The sequence below is a fragment of the Lampris incognitus genome, chromosome 7 (assembly GCF_029633865.1).
Source record: "Lampris incognitus isolate fLamInc1 chromosome 7, fLamInc1.hap2, whole genome shotgun sequence".
In the NCBI taxonomy this organism is placed as follows: Eukaryota; Metazoa; Chordata; class Actinopteri; order Lampriformes; family Lampridae; genus Lampris; species Lampris incognitus.
Window position 1 is genome coordinate 27,327,131 of NC_079217.1, and position 21,638 is coordinate 27,348,768.

General features: G+C 41.5%; 1 protein-coding gene across 1 annotated transcript in view; it reads right to left on the minus strand.

The window, feature by feature from the left end:
• The window catches only part of pafah1b1a (platelet-activating factor acetylhydrolase 1b, regulatory subunit 1a), a 97,352-nt gene that overhangs the window by 36,468 nt on the left and 39,246 nt on the right, over positions 1-21,638 (minus strand). The gene's annotated exons all lie outside the window — the stretch shown is intronic.

Sequence of the window (21,638 nt, forward strand, 5' to 3'; positions counted from 1 at the left end):
TGCATTAATTGCAGCAACTATGCATGTCTTTTTACTTCACTTGTTTTTGTTCTGCATTGATTGCAGTAATTAAACATATTTATATAGTTGGAAAACAGAAAAATCTGACATTAACTTTTCATCTTTCAGTGACTGGATTAATCCTTTACAATTGACAGAAACAGTACTTTTGTAAATATCATGATTAAAAAAATGTTACCACCCGATATGAGAATTTTAGTTATGCCAAACTTTTCAGCCATGTTACCCTGCAATATGTACGGTATTTGCATTTCAGATTCCACTGGCTGGCTTGGGACGTGATCTGTGCTCATTGAATGGACAAGGCACGTGGTAGATGTAATCATCACATATATTCGAATAGACAGTTCCACTACCTGCCCAAGGGCCAGAACATGCTACTAAGTATGTACCAAGACTACTGCGTTCTTCAGTCTCCCTCTGCACTCAGTGCCTTTGGTGGCTGTGGCTCTCTAGCTCTGGCCGGTTTCAGACATCCACATGTGGAAGTGATGCTGAACGGATAACTTCAAACAGACCAACATGGCATGTTTGAGTTAACCCCCTGAGTCAGTTCCATGTGTGATGGAAAAACAATGTCACATGACAGCTGCCAGCATTTTAGTGGGAGAGATGCAGTTCAGTTAACTGGCCAGCAGTGAGAATGGAACATGAATGAGCTTTTTCGTGCACGAGTCAGTGTGAGTGAAATATGCAAATAGTTAAACTCTATTTTATGAATATTCTAATAGCCTCTAAGAATTTAAAAATAGTTTTACTCAATTAAGTATTTAATAGTTGGGTTGACTCTACTTTGCAAATATGCAAATAATTAGTTTGTCACTGAATGGCTTTTATCTTTTCAGAAACCCTCCATGTGAAGACAGTAGAAATTTTGAAAACAGGAGTAATAAGTGAAACACTAAAACCTTAAGACACTCAAAGGCCTGAGAAAATATGTGGGTCTTAAGGTCAGCCTTAAAAATGTCAACAGAGGAGGAACACTTAATTGAAAATGGTAAACTATTCCAAAGCTTTGGGGCGGCTACTGCGAACGAACAATTACCCTTACCCCTTAGCCTCGATCGTGGGCAGCTGGTTTAAGGATCTGGGAGATCTGGAGGTGGAAAAGGGGCAGAGAAGCCCAGCGGTGTACTGGGGCACCAGGCCATGTAAAGCTTTAAAAACAATAACAGAACTTGAACTCCGTCTTATATTTGACAGGTAGCCAATGCAGGGATGCCAGTACATGCATGATGTCTTGACGCATGCTCATCCATCCACTCATCCAAACTACTTATCCTGCTCTTAGGGTCATGGGGATGCTGGAGCCTATCCCAGCAGTCATATGAATTGCATATGAATTACATGCATGATGCTGTCTCTCTTCCTGTTACCAGTTAGGAGTCTAGCTGCAGCATTCTGCACCAGCTGCAAGCGAGACAGGGATGACTGACTAATTCCAAAACATAGTACATTTCAGTAATCGAGCCGACCATCTTTAGATCATGAAATAAGAGGAATGATTTAAGTTTGGCCATATTTCTTAGCTGGAAGAAGCAACCTTTCACTACAGAGTTAATTTTTTTTTTTTTTGTCAAATTTTAAAGCTGGATCAAAAATGACACCAAGATTTCTGGTATGGACATGAAGGTTAGGCACCAGAGGCCCTCAGTGATCAGCTATACCCCCGATGGAGTTGGAAGGATCAAATATGACCATTTCGGTTTTACTTTCATTTAATTGAAGAGTTTTTTTGCCATCCATCATTATATAGAGACACAAATATCACACACACACTTTAAAGACCAGTGCCAAGCAATTTCAACCCTTCTAAAAGCTTGAAACACAGATGAACACAGAGAACTCATTACAACTCACACAGAAAAATCAAATGACTGGAATGTGTAGTTGTCCATAGACAAAGTGGAATCATTATAGAATATGCTGATCCACTATCTCTCTTGAAATGAATGGTACAAAGCTAGTCTGTCTCATTGAGACATTAAGCACATCACCTGCACTCATTTGCCACTCAGACCGACCAGCTAATCAATACAAAAATCATTACTTTGGGGGAAAAAATAACGGGAGAAAATTCAACCATATTAAGTTTCTAACTTAACTTTTGATTAACTCCTTGAAAAGCCACTTAGAGGGACTAGTAACATAAAACAGCTGATTTAACTAAGCAGGTTAGTTCATTCTGGGTTGAAGCCCGCTCTTTTAGGATAAGATAAAAAAGCTATAGTAGGGTTCAACCCTTTGGAAAAGGGAACTCTGGGATCCTGACTCAATACCACAGGGGGCCATCAGCTTCACAGTAAAGGAATGCTCTTGTCCATGACTGCCTTTCTACTCCATCCACATGTTACTGTAGCCTTCCTTCATCAAGGGTATGAATAAGTAACTAATATTTTTCATCCACTATCACGCCAAGGCCATAATGGGGCCACTGGGTGCCATGGCAGCTAGGAGTTGTATAGAGTTATCGTTGCACAGTAAAAAACTGAGTGTTAATTTAACTCTGAGAGTGTACAAATGGACCCGAAAGGATCCGTTTGTACACTCTCAGAGTTAAATTAACACTCAGGATTTTACTGTGTGGTGTTTCCAATAGGGGTGGTACTAAAATCAGGACTAGGAAGTCCCAAAGAAAAACTACAATGACAACAAATGACGCCATGCAACAGCGTCTGTCTACATAATGCACATGCAACCCTGAGGTCAGCATCTCCTCCACTGACCATGACGATGATTCAATCATTTTTTTTTTTTTTTCAAAAAAGCCTGCTTGTTGCAATTTCATTACACACTGTAGGATAAGTGCAGGATGCAATAATGGTGCCGTAGGACATCCATATTGTATCAAAGACCTTTCCCTGGAGAAAAACACACCACTGGGTATTAGGGTTTCAATACTGGCACCGAATATCAGGCTGTTACTAGACTAAATTGGAGAGTCAGTACCTGAGTTTTACCCAAGATTAAAACCCGATATAAACAGCCATAAGTAATATGTTATAAATAAAAGCAAAATGGCTCAATTTACTGCATTTTTTCATATGGAAGCCTGTAATTCTTTAATGGTGGAAAACAAACTACTACTATCACAATTATCTTGCCATTGACCCCAAACTAACAGTCTAAATCTACACTTCTCAGAAAAAGTATTGGATTGGATCAGTTGATATTGCTCAATACTTACAAATCCATACTTGGAATCAGCATCGGCAGTGGAAAAAGTGATATCGGTGCATCATTACTCTGCACATTTTAGCCGTTCGAAAGGATAGAGAGTGGTGTGTCTTTCCCAGGGAAACATATTTGACTCTATCAGATGTGGTGTCACTGGATGTGACATAAATGTAAAACCAATGATTCAATACCAAGATCATTAAAGCACAGAAGTGTGTGGACTCTGGGAGATATTATTACAAAATTTGAAAGCACATTAGGAAATTGTCATGTATGCAGGAAAATTGTGATGTATGCATTAGTGTGCACATCATCAAGTGTAGGTGGGTTTGTTCTATGGGATAAAAAAAAATTAAAAGTGACCAGCATCACAGAAGAAAAAAAGAAACAGCCATTTTGCTTTTGTGTTAATAATTGGGATTTACTATATAAACTCTTACAGTAAAAAAAAAAGGAAAAAAAGATGAAAAGACACAAATCTGAAGAAAAAAAAGAAAGATAAAAAAAAGAGAAAGGAATTTGGGAATAAAAATAGAACAGATTTCACAGACCCTAACTTAGAAAGTGTAGGTGAGAGAAAGTAAGTCAGCCACATGGGATTTAAAAACCAGTTTAACAGGTCTACACAAAACACAAGGACATTTTAAATTAAGAAAATGTGCCAGTGTGGAAAGTGTTTGTACAAATCCCATCTCCCTAAAACACCCTCACTCCCATGCACACCCTCCTTCTTCTACACTAGCTGCATTTACACAGACAATAATATTCCACTGATAATCAGAATAATAGCCCAATCAGAATAAAAATGCCTAATGTAACCACCTCAATCGAAGAGACTGGCCCGATTGCAAAGAATTTTCATTCGGGTTGAGAGGGGTGGTGTAAATCTTTGATAATCCGTTCAATAGGAAAATAATAGCGCCTAATAACCAATCTAAGTGTTTAATCCAATCGTTTCTCTCTGGTTGGAATATATTCTTTCTTCGCATGTTTGCCCCACGTGGGGGTAACACTGGGTGACATGAACGAATTTGTTCCTGTACTATAAAAGTGACCGATGACGCACTACCACTTAACCAACTGACCGGCTCATTCACGGCCAAATATTGCTTTTTATTGATTTCATTGACAGTTTTGTGAATTAAACTGTCCTTTGTTTTTCTTATCACATGTTTTTTTTTTTATTTATTTCTGATTTTTCCCTTTTTTTCTCCCAATTTAGTGGCCAATTGATCCCTATTTTAATTCAAACACCCACCCTCGTATTGCATGCGTTCGCCAACTGCATCTCTCCGGTCGGCAGTCTCGAAGGAAAGCGCCTCCCCACTTTCGTGACAAGGCGAATCCAAGCCGAACCACTGTTTTTCCGACACACACAGAGACGCATTCACATGACGAACACAAGCCGACTCCGCCCCCCTTTCGAAGACAGCGTTGCCAATGATTGCTGCTTCATCGAGTCCGGCCATAGTCGGATCTGACGAGACCGGGGCGCGAACCCCAGTCCCCAGTGGGCAACTGCATCGACACCAAGCCGATGCTTAGACCGCTACGCCAGATGAAAATGTGTCGATGGAAGCTTGTTTTGTGCCCTTTCATACTGTACAGTCTGGTTTTAAAAAGCGTAAGATACAATAAAGTACTGATGTTTAACCAGCTTGCATATTCTGTTGCTGCTAGGGATGTCCAGATCCATGGCATCTGCATTTGGCCGATACTGGCCCAGAATGCTGGATTGGATATCAGAGGGGAGACAAATATATGATCGGATGACTAGCCAATACAAACCATGGGGAAATCTTGCTTAGACCATCACCTAAATGCTTGTATATTTGCACTTCCCGTGCTGTGCGATATCCAGTTAAACAGCGCAGTGTGTCAAGTGGTAACAACCGTAGCAGCCACGTGGCTGTTAATAAGTCTCAAAACCCACACACATAAAAATCAGGCACATGCACGTGCATCACGTTTACGTCATACAAGCATACAGAACAGTATCCATGAACGGAAATGTATTTTTGCGAGAGCGTATTTCTGCTCAAATGCTCAAATGCAGTCCCATGAGCACAGGGCCATGGCAAGCGTGAGCTCAACCCTCCCTACGTGCTTGCAATTGCTCAACACTCGCTCGCTCTTCAAGTTGACTTTTGAGACTTTAGGGGCAGGGATGGAATAGACAGTGGCTGGTGTCTCCGCTCATTTGATTGGTCACTTTGAATACTGACTATGACCTTTAGCTGTTTGGTTTGATCAGTGACACAGTCAAAGACAGATACTTGATTGAGAGAACAACCATTTTCAAGGGGCCATCATGTCAGAGCAAGTAAGTCTTACACTAATGCAGGGGTCGGGAACCTTTTTGACTGGGAGAGCCATAAAAGCCAAATATTTCTAAATATATTTCATTGAGAGCCATATAGTATTTTTAACGTATAATAAATTAAATATGTCTTACTTTTAATGCGACTTCTGGTGCTGCATGGTTTTGCTGATGGCCTTGTAGTCTGGTTCATACGTGGTGAGGTTGAGCTTCATGCAGGCGTTGAGGCTTCCATCAGTTAAACGTGAGCGTAGGTTGGTCTTAATGTTCCTCATATGCGAGAAAGACTGTTCACATGCATATGTAGAGCCAAACATGGTCAATACGGCAATACTCACACGCTGCATTGTGTGGTATGTCACAGGAAGCTTGTTCCAAGTTTTAAGAATCAGCTGGTCTTCAGGTTGAAGATTTTTAATTTCTGTCCACTTGTGTTCCCTCGCCAGCTCTGCTCGCTGTCGCGCAAGACTTTCCAACTCTCCATTAAGTGACTTGAACTTACTCATCCACATGTCTGATGCCTTCAGGTCAGCAACTTCCAGCTCAAAGTCTCCGATAGAGACCCCGGGGATGCATGTCAGGTCGATTTTGTCCACTGCACACTCATGTGGATGAGTGATGAACTTGAAAAGACCAGTGCGCGCACGAAATTCTCCAAAACGTGCTTTGAATGACTGCAGGAGATTGAACGTAAAGCCAGCTAGCTGCTGGAGATCCAGATGTTGAGTGGAGTCACTTGCTAAGCATGCATCTCTAAATTGTTGCAGTCTTTCAAAGTGCAGAAGACGACCTGTTTCAATGTCCCTGAGAAAGACTTCCAGCTTGCTTTCAAATGCAAACACTGCTTGTTGAAGGGATGAGATTGTATTTCCAATACCTTGCATTTTCACATTGAGCTGGTTCAGATGGCCAGTTATGTCCACGAGATAGTGAAACTGCAGGAGCCAGTCAGTGTTGTCTAGCTCAGGATGCTTGACGCCTTTCATTTCAAGAAAAGTCCGGATTTCACTCAGGCAAGCTGCAAAACGGCTGAGCACCTTCCCCCTTGACAACCAACGCACGTTGCTGTGTAAAAGCAGACCGGGATAATGATTCCCAACTTCTTCTAACAGAGCTTTAAACTGGCGATCATTTAAAGCTCGGGCAACAATAAAGTTGACCACTCGAATGACCAGAGACATCACCTCGCCAAGCTCCTGGCCACACGTCTGAGCGCAAAGCGCCTCCTGGTGCAGGATGCAATGAAAACTTAGGATGGCTCTCTTTTCATGTTCACGGAGAAGCGCTACAAATCCTTTGTTCTTCCCCAACATACAGGGTGCACCATCAGTACAGACAGAAATAAGTTTATCCATCGGTAGTTTTTTTTCTTTAGCAAACTCCATGAAAGACATGAATAAATCCTCTCCTCTTGTTGTCCCTTTCATTGGCAAAAAAGCCAAGCTTTCCTCACGCAGTGTGTCACCTGCAGCATACCTGGCAATGATACTGCACTGAGATAGATGGCTAACGTCTGTTGACTCATCTAACGCGAAAGAAAAGTATGTCCCAGCGTTTATGTCCTTCATTTGTGTTTCCTCGACTTGATTTGCCATCATGATGCTACGATCGTGCACAGTTCTTGCTGACAGGGGCATGTCTTTTATTCGTTTGATTATCTTGTCTTTATTTGGGAAGTCATCAAACAGTTCATTGGCCACATCAAGCATGAATGTTTTGGCATACTCGCCATCTGTGAATGACTTTCCATTCCTTACTATTGCCAAAGCCCCCGCAAAGCTAGCGGAATTCCCGTCACCTTGCTTGATCCACACACGTAGTTGCTGCTGACTCGTCTGCACTCTCCGCTGTAGCTCCTCGCATGCCCTTTTCCTGCTGTCCCCCGCTGGATATTTCGATGCAAATGAAGCATGGTGCGTATCGAAGTGCCGCTTTATATTTGACCGTTTCATCGATGCAATTTTATCATTGCATATTAGACATACCGCAGATCCTGCTCTCTCCACAAATGCAAATTCCTCTGTCCACGCAGCCTGGAATGCACGGTAATCATCGTCTTTTTTTCTTTTCGCCATCTTTTCCGTTACAAGGGTTGAAGCAGATAAACTAGTTGGCTATCTGATAAAATTGATTTCTTCACCTTTACAATGACCCGGACATGCTCGCGAGCCATTGGTTCCCGACCCGACCCACGGGTGACCCGTGACCCGTGAAATTTATCTTCAAAACTAATTTCTGTTTACTTTAAAATGACACAGTATTATTAAGAAATATCACAAGTATTTTAAAATCAGTTCCAAACTGATTTTTTTGAGAAAAAAAATAATTTTCAACTCAAAATTGTCTGGGAGCCATATGCCGTCACCGGAAGAGCCATATATGGCTCGCGAGCCATAGGTTCCCGACCGCTGCACTAATGGAAGTGAAAAATGGGATCAGGACATCTTTCGGCGCAGGTTGAAAACTCACCTCTTCAAGAACTACTACCCTGTTACTTGTTCTTAGCACTTTTGTATTCATTCATTTAAAAAACAAAAAAAATCTCTTTCCTGCGCTTTTACTTTAGCACTGGTTTTGCTCTTAGGTGCTTGTTTAGATGCACGTATGACCTCTAATGACTAGTAGTTCTCCTGATTTCCTACGTTAAATGCACTTATTGTAAGTCGCTTTAGATAAAAGTGTCGGCTAAATGACTGTAATGTAATGTAATCTCTAGTTGCCGCTGTTTGTGAATCTGCGAGGACACACTGTTTGCTTGCTTGTTTCGGTTGCAGCCTTTTTTCGGTTGTCCCAATTGAATTGTCCACCTTCATTTTTCAAATACACACCTGTGTTCAGTTGATTATGGAGTGATATCTCTGTATGTGTAATAGGCCTTGTGCTACTTTCTTTATGAACTGTCATTGTGTAACACCCTATGTGAAATTGTGTAACATTATTCAGCCAACTTTCCCCCCCGTTTGCTGCTCACGATTGCTGTTTAATTAGAAATAACAGCAGAAACGCAAATACTGTTCTCAGGACCCAATGCGGGTCCATCTAGAAAATTGCATTAACATGTCGATCCACTTCTTCTGTTATATTTCCTGCAGATTAGATGCTTCACAGCAGGCAGAACAACTTTGCGCATGTCAAAAAAGTTATATTCTAATTAAAGGCTTTAGGGCAAGTAAACGCACATCTTATCAGATCACTTTATTTAGCATCCATGTAAACAGTTAGGTTGGAATCACTAATTAGGAACGATTTCAATTGGGTTGAAGAAATATTGTCCTTGTAACCGCAGCTAATGTCACAATGGGCTTTGGTGGTGTGAAAACCACACCTTTGATGCCTACTAAACATTTTTAAATTCCACAAAGGTCTGCACAGTTCAGCCCTCGAGAAACCAGTTAACACAGAAAGAAAATGCCCTGAAGAGGCACATGGCTCCCAATCACAAGCATACAAAGCTACATTTCGTATGATCGAAGGAGGTAAAACACAAATGTGCTAGCATCAGCTCAATTAATCTGAAGGTCACTTTGTGTGATGCATGTAAATCCTTGGAATTGAGTCAAGCTACAAGTGAATAGCAAAACTATCTCCAGCTTTCAGAACTTTTTCGTCTCTTCATCATGCCACAAACAATTTTTGAATTTAATAAGAAAGCTCAACAAAAAAAAGAAAGGGAAGTGAGAATGTATGTTCTGTTGCAGTAGCATGAGTGAATGTTATTTACATTATACACTTAAAAGCTTGAGAAATGTCCACACAGCAAGGATGTACAATGCCAAAATGTAGAAATTAATTGGCTATAAGAAACAATGGCAGCCGGTATTATAAATCGATGTCATGTATGCCCATCAAGTTGTGTATACCTATCAAGCCACGCACAAAAAATATTCACATTAAATTTCAGTCTAAAAAACAAGCACTGAGATGAGCACTGAGAATGATGAACATGGGATGAAGGGTCAACAATAGAAAGACTGTTCACCATCCCCATCCATCTGTCTATCTGTCATGAGGCAAGATTAGATCCATACTGCTGACAGATCCCCTGCAGATGCGTCCAGCCAAACTCAATACAACTGTGCATCAAGAGTGAGGCTCAGCAACACCCACGGGGAAATTTGAGAGAGGGGGAGAGAGAGAGAGAGAGAGAGAGAGAGAGAGAGAGAGAGAGAGAGAGAGAGAGAGAGAGAGAGAGAGAGAGAGAGAGAGAGAGAGAGAGAGAGTTTGTAATTTCATATTTTTGAGGACCATTTTGAGTTTTTCACTGTCCGAGAGGACATTTTTGCAATGTCAGAACAATTTGGCTGGTCGTCACTTCTTTAAGGGTCTATTTTAGGGTTTGGGTTTTGTGTTAAGGTTAGAGTTAGGATTAGTTGATGGTTAAGGCAAGGGTTCGGCATGTAGCTGTGATGGTTAAGGTTAAGGGCTAGGTAATAAATGTAGTCAATGGGCCTTATTCATCAATTGTTCGTACGTACAAATTGGTTCTTACATGCCCATGGAATTTTTTTAGCCCTGAAATTTGTCTCAGACCAGTGTAGAACCCGGATAACCCCTGAATTTAGACACCAACTGGCTAACACTAATGTCTTTGCAAGCCTGAGTGATTGCTCGTTACAAGAGGTAGACAACAGATGTTACAGGGAAGGTTTTACAAATAACCATCAGGCTTTGTTTCTGACTGTTGGACAATCTTGAGAGCTAAAAAAAAAAATTCCATGGGTGTGTAAGAACAAATTTGTACTTGCAAAGGATTGATAAATGAGGTCCAATGAGAGGTCCTCACAAAGATAGACGTACAAGTGTGTGTGTGTGTGTGCGTGTGTTAAAGCAACAATTTGAACAGCTTCCCTCAGGACCCACTTGTCACACCTTAGCAGTGCTACACATAACAGCTACAGTGTTGCAGCTATATCTAGGATTTAGCTAGCACAACCACTTCAATTTTCGTAGCACATGGTTCTAAAATGGTGTTAGCATGGACCATTTGTGCCTAAATCTGACCCTTTGAACTGGCAACATAATCACTACTTCAAAAGGCAAGATGTACAAAGGCTCACCAATTATAAAAGACAATTAAATACATAGATCTCCCTTCCCATTTACCTGGCACATGGAAAAGGCTAAGGTTTGATTGGCTGCCTACCAACTTCTAGCCTGCCCTTGAGGTTTTCTTGTTCCACTGCTTGAATCACCTCAGTGCCCTCTCACGGGTACAAGGTTTAGCATTCATACTGTTACATCATATTCAAAGCCAGGGGACTATGGAAAAAGGACAAAGTCACATGAACTATCTTTTAGCCAAGGACACAGAAAAGGCTGAAGGAAATTTCCTTGAGATGCAGAGAAAAGGGGCTTTAGCAAAGGCTCATCTGCTCACAGGTGCCTGTGGGTCTTTCAGGGGAGAGACCCGTTTGTGTTATGCATCTATTTTTATGAAGAGCCTGAGGGGAATGCATAGTCTGACCCTGACAAGAAACACAAACGCGCTTTTCATTGGCAATGCTCATAAAAATGAGACTTGTTGCGAAGAATCTGCGCAATCACAGCATCTGACTGTGGTGCTGACAGTACAAGTATTGGAGACAAAGAACTTCTCTATTTCTGGTATCTGGAGTTTATCTACTTTATAAAATTTGAGGAATCTGAGCATTGCAAAAACATCTCTAAGTGCTTTCAATGTTTATCAAAAAGTGCACTGATGACAGATGAACAGTTAATGTTCATAGTTGATGCATTTTATCATTTAAATGGCTTATTTACAAGAAAAACGTGTTTTCAAAGTACAAGAAAGACATGGACATATCCTGCAGAGTAGTTTGCCCACATCAGAAAGTTAAAAACAAAGAGGAAGCCTGAAAAGAATGGGAACTAGATCCATTTGTTTGCTTCATGACAGTAAACAAACCAATGACAGAAAGCAGAGGCCCAAAGAAAGTGGTCACTGTCACCATTTCCCACTCTGTTTTTATTGTCATAGCTGCACCAATTCAAAATGGCTGCTGGATTTATCACCAGGGTTCTCAAAAAGGACTGCTGGTTATTAAAAGCAATCACAGTAGCATTTGAATGTCCAGAATCTCAGAGAGCCCACATCTAAGCCATGGACAGCTAAAATGTATGGAATGCATCAGATGCTTAAGTAATGGTCACATGGTGCAATAGAGCCACACTTCTCCCCAGTACACCATGGGGTCATAAAGCTTATGCAAGCAGAAAAAAAAGAAAAGAGGGTAAAAAAAACCCCCCAAAAAAAAACAACTCAAGAGACTGTTCTGAATGGGAGAGCATGAAAGATTAGCATTCCAATAGAACTCTCCATACCAACCGGACCAGTGCATAAGGAAGAAGGGAAAAAACCCACATTGTTGAGGATGACAAATGCGTTGTCATGTAAAAGGCTGATGCATTTCTTTATGATTGACAAATAGGTGGGAACGGTGGAATAGAAAATCTACAGTTTCTGGTCATTTAACAAAAATAATATTGACCTTTACGCATTAAATTATTTGAGCACAATGTCCTCAATGAAAACCAAGTGATATTTTTTCCTCAATGTTCTAAACTCCATTATTTTGAGTCTCACATGAGGTTTTCTTCTCTATTTGTGTTGAAGGGATTACAGATCAGCGGGACTGGAGCTCAGCCCTCTCTCTTTCCAGTTTCAAACAAAGAAATAATACATGCAACTGGAATTATAAAGTATGTGTATTATTTCTTTGTGCGAAATCTTTGTACCTGGATGACAGATGAATTTACACATCTCTCCAGTCTCTCTCCCCCTATTTAAGGGGTTAACTACAGAATGCACAGACACAGCTCACCCCTTGTTATTACCATCTTTCTCACTTTTTCCCTAGCTTGGTAGTATGTCACTTTATAGCACCTGTGAATATTACCTTTGTCTGTGTGTCACGCTTCAGTGCCTACCACAGGAGGATTTGTGGACACATTTCTGACATTCCGAATACACCATAAAATGCAAGCCCACAGGAAAACAAACTGCATTAATAAAGCCAGCCCTTAATATCTGCTATAAACAACACATTGCATCCTCCTTCAGTTTCTTTCCGTGGGCTGTCATTCAGATGAACACTTTACACTGTCAAATAAATCCAACCATTTTGTATAGACTGTACTGTACATTGTACGTATACTAGCACGCTCTGTCATGTACATCTACCTCAGGCATGTATGTAAGTAACATGCTAACATCAATTTCAGCATCTCTGATATATTCTCTGCACCATTAAATTTAATCACCTCTAATTTTGCCTGTATAAGTAAATCCTTGTGTATATATCTGAAGACTGTTGTGTTATCATGTTGTTATTCTGTTAAGTACACTGAGAGAGCAATGAAACCGGATTCAAATTTCAAGCATGTGCAAACCTACATGGCCAATAAACATGATTCTGATTCTTGGTTCATGGATATCATCTTTTGTTCTTGAATACAAATTTGGGCTATTGCGATGTGTCAGAGAGGATTCTTCCTTTTCTTACCAGAAAATGTAGGGACTTTCTGATTAAGTCCTTTGAACATTTTCAGGGACAGGTAGGACAGCGAAATGAACCTTGGGGAATCTGAGGAACTCTTAACATAATAATTTCTTCGAGCATCAAGGAAAAAGAATCTGAAAAGGTTATCCTTATATCCATTATACCGTTATCTACATCTTATGTCGTGAAAGGAGAACAAGTGTGGTTGATGGTGTTGCTTTGGAGGTCTTTGAAAATGTAATCATGGTATCACTGAGCAACAAGAGGAAACAAAAGAAGGGTTAAGATAAAGCACTGTCAATTTTACTAAAGCACAAGAGTACATTTTGACCTAATGGTAGCTTGATAGCCAATGAAATGAAGAAACTGAAGAAGCACTGTGTTCCTTTCATAAACATCATGTCAGAGTGGCTTAAAAGAAACACCTGGCTCATATCACTAATACAGAAGCTCAAGTCAACAGTTAAATTACATGATTGCAAATTCAAGTCAAATCTATATCATTAACTAGAGGAGTGCACTCAGTAGAGTGCAGATCTCCGCTGGGTGTATGTATCTCGGCTCCAGTGTTCGAACTTGGTGACAAACCACCCCTTTATTGGCCTACCGGGAGAAGGTAAAATACATGCGCACACAGACAGAAAAAACAGTGTTTTCCTGTCTTTATAAGACTTTTACACAGGGCCCAAGTCGATTGAATGGGAAATATGTTAAAAATAAAGTTTAATATGCAGCACTCAAAGCTAAAAAATCCACCCAATAAAAACATTTTGCCTGTTAGTCTGTGGATGCACAGCCTCCTAGGCAGACTCTTGCACGAATTTGACCAAGTCTAACATGAACTTGCACTTTCCAAAAAGAAAAGGTTTGCAATGCGACCATTTTTGTCTAATTCTAACCCTGTCTTTATTTTCATAATAAAATAAAGCTGTGGACAGCAACAAGAGTATGTAACACTTTGTTTTGACTGCAACCTAGAGTAAGTTGTACCTTTATAACTTTTGAATTTTTGGATTGTCAATTCTTTTAATAACTTTTGATCATATCGCTGCTCGATCAGTCAACCATAGAAGTGAGTTGCACATGCGCACAGTTGACCCAGATCGGGCAGCGACAGAGAGCAGCGTTGGTCGAGCAAGCTAGAGTGTCCGATCTGAGTCAATCTCAGCCAGTCTGACCTGATCTGAGTAGACCATAGATGTGAGTCGCGCATAGGCGAGCATAAACAGCTAACCCAGCTTTATTATATTATGAAGATAAAGATAGAGGTTATTATTTTTGGTTCAACCGGTGTTCCTCCGGTTCTCCTCTGCTGAGATCAGCAGTGAATGATTTGTTGACTTGCGAAATACAACCGACTTTTCGTTTACTTTCAAGATTTATACCCGAATACATAATGTTTTGGTTTTGACACTATCACTGCCCAATTTGCACGGTTGACTCAGAGTGGGCAGCAATGGAAAGCAGCGTTGGTCAAGCGAGCCAGAGTAATTGAAGACAGTGAGCAGCGATAGAGAAAACAAGAGCTTTTCCAAGGTTTTTAATCACCGCAACCACGAGAGTTCAAATCTCTTTGTGTTATCTCCGGCTTGGTCGGGCGTTCCTTCAGAAGACACAATTGGCCGTGTCTGCAGGTGGGAAGCTGGATGTGGGTGTGTCCTGGTCGCTGCATTAGTGCCTCCTCTGGTCAGTTGGGGCGCCTGTTCAGGGGGAGGGGGAACTGGGGGGAATAGCTTGATTCTCCCATGCGCTACGTCCACCTGGCGAAACTCCTTACTGTCAGGTGAAAAGATGCGGCTAGCGACTCCACATACAGTGCATCTGGGAAGTATTCACACCCCTTCACTTTCCCCACATTTTGGTATGTTACAGCCTTATTCCAAAATGGATTAAATTTTTTTTTCCTCATCAATCTACACACAATACCCCATAATGACAAAGCGAGAAAGGTTTTGTAGAAATTTTTGCAAATTTATCAAAAATAAAAATCTGAAATATTGCATGTTCATAAGTATTCACACCCTTTGCTATGACACTCAAAATTGAGCTCAGGTTCATCCTGTTTCCACTGATCATCCTTGAGATGTTTCTACATCTTGATTGGAGTCAACCTGTAGAAAATTCAATTGATTGGACATGATTTGGAAAGGCACACACCTATCTATATAAGGTCCCACTGTTGACAGTGCATGTCACAGCAGAAACCAAACCATGAAGTCAAAGGAACTGTCTGTGGACCTCTGAGACAGGATTGAATCGAGGCACAGATCTGGGAAAGGGTACTAAAAAATGTCTACAGCTTTGAAGGTCCCAAAGAGCACAGTGGTCTCCATCACTTGTAAATGGAAGAAGTTTGGATCCACCAGGACTCTTCCTAGAGATGGCCGCCCAGCCAAACTGAGCAATCGGGGGAGAAGGGCTTTGGTCAGAGAGGTGACCAAGAACCCGATGGTCACTCTGACAGAGCTCCAGCGTTCCTCTGTGGAGATGGGAGAACCTTCCAGAAGGACAACCATCTCTGCAGCACTCCACCAATCAGGCCTTTATGGTAGAGTGGCCAGATGGAAGCCTCTGCTCAGTAAAAGGCACATGACAGCCTGCTTGGAGTTTGCCAGAAAGCACCTAAAGGACTCTCAGACCATGAGAAACAAGATTCTCTGGTCTGATGAAACCAAGATTGAACTCTTTGGCCTGAATGCCAAACGTCACGTCTGGAGGAAACCAGGAACCTCTCATCACCTTGCTAATACCATCCCTACAGTGAAGCATGGTGGTGGCAGCATCATGCTGTGGGGATGTTTTTCAGCGGCAGGAACTGGGAGAATAGTCAGGATTGAGGGAAAGATGAATGGAGCAAAGTACAGAGAGATCCTTGATGAAAACCTGCTCCAGAGCGCTCAGGACCTCAGACTGGGGCGAAGGTTTACCTTTCAACACGACAACAACCCTAAGCACACAGCCAAGACAACGAAGGAGTGGCTTTGGGACAAGTCTGTGAATGTCCTTGAGTGGCCCAGCCAGAGCCAAGACTTGAACCCCATTGCAGATCTCTGGAAAGACCTGAAAATAGCTGTGCAGCGATGCTCCCCATCTAACCTTACAGAGCTCGAGAGGATCTGCAGAGAAGAATGGGAGAAATACCCCAAATATAGGTGTGCCAAGCTTGTAGCTTCATACCCAAGAAGACTTGAGGCTGTAATCGCTGTCAATGGTGCTGCAACCAAGTACTGAATAAAGGGTGTGAATACTTATGTACATGCAATATTTCAGGTTTTATTTTTAATAAATTTGCAAAAAATTCTACAAAACCTTTTTCGCTTTGTCATTATGGGGTATTGTGTGTAGATTGATGAGAAAAAAAAGAATTTAATCCATTTTGGAATAAGGCTGTAACATAACAAAATGTGGGGAAAGTGAAGGGGTGTGAATACTTTCCGGATGCACTGTATATATCCACATATATCGGAGGAGGCATGTGGTAGTCTGCAGCCCTCCACAGCTCAGCAGAGGGGGTGGACCAGCGACCAGGACAGCTCGGAAAATAGGTTAATAGGCAAAGTACAATTGGGGAGAAAAAGTGTGTGTGTGTGGGGGGGGGGTCCCCCCAAAAAATTTTTTTAGATAGGGCCAGTAGTTTGCAAGATTAGCCACGGACACACACGCACACACACATGTGTGCGAGACCAAACACATAATTCTCCCCAGGCTACTGCCTGGTGGAGATGAAAATCCTACTTGTTCTACCTTTAAAGCCCTTAGCGAAATATGGTCTGATGATCACATTACACATTACTTGTGGAAAGGAAACACACAAAAACCCTGAAGTGTTTTTTACAAATTCTGCAAATTATTTAATGATTTTACATATTCCAAGAAGAGGGAGGAACACAGGGTGACATACAAGAGTGGAGGAAAGTGCACACAGGTGGACTATATCTTATGTAGAAGGTGCGATCTGAAAGAGATTGGAGACTGCAAGGTGTTGACAGGGGAGAACGTAACTAGGCACCATCGGATGGTGGTCTGTAGGATGACTTTGGAGACCAAGAAGAGAAAGTGAGTGAAGGCAGAACCGAAGATCAAATGGTGGCAATTGAAGAAGGAAGACTGTTGCGTGGAGTTCAGGCAGGAGTTAAGACAGGCACTGGGTTGTAGTGAAGACTTGCTGGATGGCTGGGCAACCACTGCAGAAATAAGTGAGGGAGACAGCTAGGAAGGTACTTGGTGTGTCATCAGGTCAGAGGAAGGAAGACAAGGAGACTTGGTGGTGGGATGAGGAAGTACAGCAAAATATACAGAGGGAGAGGTTTGCAAAGAAGAAGTGGGGTAGTCAGAGAGATGAAGAAAGTAGACAGGAGTACAAGGAGATGCAGCGTAAAGTGAAGAGAGAGGTGGCAAAGGCAAAGGCAAAGACGTATGGTGAGTTGTATGAAAGGTTAGATACTAAGAAAGGAGAAAAGGACTTGTACCGGCTAGACAGAGGGACTGAACTGGGAATGATGTGCAGCACGCTAGGGCGATCAAGGATAGAGATGGAAATGTGCTGACAAGCGAGGAGAGTGTGCTGAGATGGTGGAAGGAGTACTTTGAGGGGCTGATGAATGAAGAAAATAAGAGAGAGAGAGAAGGTTGGATGATGTGGGGATAGTGAATCAGGAAGTGCAGTGGATTAACAAGGAGGCAGTGAGGGAAGCTATGAAGAGGATGAAGAGTGGAAAGGTGGTTGGTCCTGATGACATACCTGTGGAGGCATGGAGATGTTTAGGAAAGATGGCAGTGGAGTTTTTAACTAGATTGTTTAACACAATCTTGGAAAGTGAGAGGATGCCTGAGGAGTTGAGAAGAAGCATACTGGTACCAATTTTCAAGAACAAAGGCGATGTGCAGAACTGTAGCAACTACAGCGGTATAAAGTTAATCAGCCACAGTATGAAGATATGGGAAAGAGTAATAGAAGCTAGATTAAGAGGAGAGGTGACGATTAGCGAGCAGCAGTATGGTTTCATGCCACAAAAGAGCACCACAGATGCGATGTTTGCTTTGAATATTGATTGAGAAGTATAGAGAAGGCCAGAAGGAGTTACATTGTGTCTTTGTAGATTTAGAGAAAGCATACAACAGGGTGCCGAGAGAGGAGGTGTGGTATTGTATGAGGAAGTCGGGAGTTGCAGAGAAGTATGTAGGAGTGGTGCAGGATATGTATGAGGGAACAGGGTTCTTACACTTTTTCACCAATGATTTTCCATGACTTCTCCATGACTTCTCCAAAACCTTTTACTGAATTTCCATGACCAAAAGAAATTATTTTATCTCAATGGGACCACCGAAAACTAAGTATCGTAACACTAAGTAAAAGTAGGTTTACATCTGAAATGTATGGTGCCTCTCTAAAACAAACAAAAAAAAACACCAGACAGGCACACTTAGATAAATTTTCTCATATTTTAATTCCAACGGTTTAACATTTTTGTCAATGTTTCAAAAGATAAAAATGCCATCACATTTTCTGTCAGAGATAAACAGAGAGAAATAGTGCATTGGGGTGGGTAGGAATGCCAGTGCTAACTACTGATTACTCAGTAATCAGTACATGAGTTGTCAATATAAAAAAAACATAACATAAATAAATTAAATAAATCTTCCAAAATTAACTTCCACTCCTAAAACTAGAGACGGAATATGCAAAGTCTGGAACTCAATGTGTAGTCTTTAGTCTTTACTTCTGCTCCATCCCACCGCCTCACATGTAAATCCATTTGTTTCGACTGCAAATGGTGGTTTAGGCTTTCGTCAAACAGCACTACATATGCCTTTTGTTGGGACACTTCTGACAGTAAGATTCTTTTAAAGTGTGGCGCCAGCCCAAAAGTACAGACATAGGCACACTTGTTCTCACCACAGGTAAATTTCACTGTAATCTGGCTGTCCGGGAACATGGCGGCGAAAACACGGGTCGTGTCCTCGGATGACTTGAATGAGTAGTGTGAATTCATGATTTTTAGTGCCCACAGTATCTCCGCTTCGAGGACTTCATTTTTTGCAGAAACGTCCAAAGTTGTCTGCTTTGTTGCTGTGGAAACTGTAGTAGTGTTGCTGGATGTCCTCACAGCATCCGCGTTAAGAAAATCACCTATGGGTATTGCGCTGCTAGCAACTGCGGCTACAGTCTTGTGTTTTTTCCCCTTCAAGTGGCTAACGAGCGCTGTCTCGCCCATATTTGAAATGTCAAATGTTGTACAGCACAGTTTGCATTTAGCACGTCTTGGGTCAGTGTCTTTTACCAGCCATAATTGGTATTTACCCTTAAAAAGCCATGTATTATTGAAGCTGCACTTCCCTGGCATTTTGTCGAAATCGTCCGTTTGCTAGCAGAAGCAACTCCAGGCTAGTGGGCGTGCCTGCAGTTCCTAGGCGCTTGCACGCCGCATGTCCAGTAACACAGACTGAGCCAGACTGAATAAACTTTTCACACCACCAAAATATCATGACGGTCCGTGGCAATTTACATTTTATTATGACACATCGATTTTGTTTGGATTAATTGATGAAACTTTAGATATATTTCCATGACTTTTCTAAAACTTCTGAAAAAATATTATTTTCCATAACTTTTCCAGGGCCTGGAAATCGCATTTTAAAATTCCATGACTTTTCCAGGTTTTTCATGACCGTACGAACCCTGGGGAAGTGTGACAATGGTGAGGTGTGCGGTTGGAATGACTGATGGGTTCAAGGTGGAGGTCGGATTACATCAAGGATCGGCTCTGAGCCCTTTGTTGTTTACAATGGTGATGGACAGGTTGACGGACGAGATCAGACAGGAGTTTCCGTGGACTATGATGTTTGAAGATGACATTGTGATCTGTCGCGAGAATAGGGTGCAGGTTGAGGAGAGCCTGGAGAGGTGGAGGTATGCACTGGAGAGAAGAGGAATGAAAGTCATTAGGAGCAAGACGGAATACCTATGCGTGAATGAGAGGGAGGACAGCGGAATGGAGAGGATGCAAGGAGTAGAGGTGACGAAGGTATATGAATTTAAATACTTGGGATCAACTGTCCAAAGTAATGGGGAGTGCAGAAGAAAGGTGAAGAACAGAGTGCAGGCAGGGTGGAGTCGGTGGAGAAGAGTGTCAGGAGTGATTTGCGACAGAAGGGTACCAGAAAGAGTTAAAGGGAAGGTCTACAAGACGGTTGTGAGACCAGCTTTGTTATATGGTTTGGAGACAGTGGCAATGACGAAAAGACAGGAGGCATAGCTGGAGGTGGCAGAGTTTTAGATGCTGAGATTTTCACTGGGAGTGATGAAGAAGGACAGGATTAGGAATGATTATATTAGAGAGACCGCTCAAGTTGGACGGTTTGGAGACAAAGCAAGAGAGGCAAGATTGAGATGGCTTGGACATGTGTGGAGGAGAGATGCTGCATATATTGGGAGAAGGATGCTGAATATGGAGCTGCCAGGGAAGAGGAAAAGAAGAAGGCCAAAGAGGAGTTTTATCGATGCGGTGAGGGGGGACATGACAGAGGAAGACGCAGAGGACAGGAAGAAATGGAAACGGATGAGCCGCTGTGGCGACTCCTAATTGGAGCAGCCAAAAGTAGTAGTAGTAGTAGTAGTAGTGGTAGTAGTACATTTAATGACAGAATGCAGAATGTGTGAAAGCGGGTTCCGTTGCATGGTAGATCAATGTCACATAAAAGTCAAGAAGCTTCGTCAACTATATATAGATATTTCATCCAAAGACCAAGAAGCGTTTTGTTGAGTTAACCACGGATTTTCTGTCCAATAGACGAGCGACCTGCTCAATCGCGAGGCGTTTGTTTACAATGCTTGGTTCGCCTAACAAGGTCAATTGTGAATGCTTACCGAACCAAATGATACATGCAACAAAGTATCAATTTCAGTCCTGAATCGAACAGAGTCTAGCGAACTATAGGTGTGAAAGTGCCCTAAGGAAATTTTTTAAAATATTTTAAATGAGTGGTGCCTGGCTCTACAAACTCTGTCTCTTATCATCCCGCTATAGCAATGGATATCGATATTTCAATACATATTTCAATAAGTATTATTTCAATATATATTATCATTTTCCCCATGATAATATATTCACATGCCCTGCATTATGAATATGCATTAGTCTGTATTAACCAAGATAAAGAGATCACTGCTTGGTAAATGTTCAATGATGATGCTAAAAAACAGATTTATACAAACCTTTTAGCATCTCAAAAAGCCAATGAAAACTGAGTAAAACAGATTCTAGTCTTGCAAACGTAAGAACTTCAAACATCATCAGCACAAAGAAACAACTATATGACTAATGCACCTCCCATTTTAAAGACCTACAACAGCTGTACAGATCTGAATATTTCTAGTTGTATACATATACAGCCGATCAGTACTGAAAATAGCACACAAAACCCCTTCTCTGAATAAATTACCTTTTAAAAAAAGTTTTAAAAAATCGAAAATTCTGCGACAACAGACAGTAGTGACCAATTCTCCCATCCAAGTTCAAGAAACTATCATTTTTGGATTCCTTGATATGAACTGCAATAGTACCAACAGGTTTAATTTTTCAATACCAGGTCACAATTTTGTGACAAGGTGGTTGCGACTT